Source organism: Salvelinus sp. IW2-2015, linkage group LG9, assembly GCF_002910315.2.
Source record: "Salvelinus sp. IW2-2015 linkage group LG9, ASM291031v2, whole genome shotgun sequence".
Taxonomy (NCBI): domain Eukaryota; kingdom Metazoa; phylum Chordata; class Actinopteri; order Salmoniformes; family Salmonidae; genus Salvelinus; species Salvelinus sp. IW2-2015.
The window spans coordinates 24,645,928-24,647,272 of NC_036849.1; the positions used below are offsets into that span (position 1 = coordinate 24,645,928).

The 1,345-nt window shown below is 42.5% G+C and overlaps 1 protein-coding gene across 8 annotated transcripts in view; it reads left to right on the forward strand.

Moving 5' to 3' along the window:
• Nucleotides 1-1,345, forward strand: part of LOC111968857 (myelin transcription factor 1-like protein) — a 204,474-nt gene that overhangs the window by 111,142 nt on the left and 91,987 nt on the right. For 7 of the 8 annotated variants that reach the window (XM_070445226.1, XM_023994773.2, XM_023994769.2 and 4 more), the window contains exon 2: nucleotides 718-833. The exons of the other annotated variant lie outside the window; for it this stretch is intronic. The gene's annotated coding sequence lies outside the window, so the exon portion shown is untranslated. The remainder of the gene's footprint in view (nucleotides 1-717; nucleotides 834-1,345) is intronic. 8 annotated transcript variants of the gene reach the window in all.

Sequence of the window (1,345 nt, forward strand, 5' to 3'; positions counted from 1 at the left end):
TTCTCTTCTCTCTTCTCTCTCTACTCTCTAATCTCGCTCACTGTCTCTCGCCATACTTGGTGGGGTTTTCCTTTTTTTCTCGGGCTCCAACTGGTCTCTCGGCTCCCACGTCTCTCGCTCCACCTGTCTCTCTCCCTATACCTTTTCTTTTCGTGCTTTCCATTCTCTATCTTTTTATTCCCTCTCTGTCTGTTTACCCCATGAATCTTGCGTTCTGTTTCTTCTCTTGCTCTGTGTTTGTCACTGGGCATCTGTGTTTTGACCATTGCCCTGGTTAGACCTCGACCTCATATATCTGGCCTGTTTTACATCAGAACCTCCTTGGAGCTGTCAAGCATACTCTGTCTGTTTGACACCCCTTTTCTATCTCTCACTCGCACACTTTCTCTTTCTCTCTCGCTCGCTCTTTCCTTTTGAATTCATAGAAGGCATAGGCGAGGAGAAATCATGGAGAATAGCATGGATCATTAACTATATTTGTTCCCATTTCCTGCAGAATATGATAGATCTGGCTAATTACCACCTTGCCAAGTCTATTTCTGAAAATGACAAGCAGCTATTGGGCGGGAGGAAATCACTACATATGCGGCATACATTTTGTACATGTGACTATTGGTGAGGCCATCGCCAGCTCCCTTTTCAAAGGAAGGAAACTCAAGCCAAACACATGGAGATTTGAATTCATAAGTATGGATATTATTTTTTATTTCTTCGCAGAAAATGAATTTGGAAGAGTGGTGAGCTCTTTTTCTCCAGTTTAACGTCTACTATCGTGGGCCACGGAGGYAGCAGAGGTCTGGACCAAAGAGCAATCTCACCCCAAACCATTTCAGGTACAGTTATATGATATAATCATACAGTACACCTTGATAATCCCATAAAACTCCATTTAGATATAAAGCCACAACTCTGTCATACTCAATCCCAACAATTTCAGGTACAGATACAAAACTCTGTCACGCCCAAACCTTTTCAAAGACTCTTTTCAGAGTGATAGCTACCTACCTACGATAACACCACTCACCGGAGAAAATGTTGACAGCAGATTTCAATCTTTATCCCCCCCCCCCTCTCTCTCTCTCTCTCTCTCTCACACCCACTCAGATGCTATCAGCCTGGTCCTTTACACCAATTCAGAAACACTTAGATGGAGATAGCATGCATGTTTACTGTCACTGGTTGATGCATGGCGTCAATACCTATTTGCAGTGAAATTTGATAATGCAAGTGTGGTTTCTGAAGTACACCACATGACTGAGATATATTATCCCAAAACTTTGAGGTGAAACAAAGGAAATCCAATAACAATGTGAATTTTGGTAACAAATGTCCCAACCCCAACTAT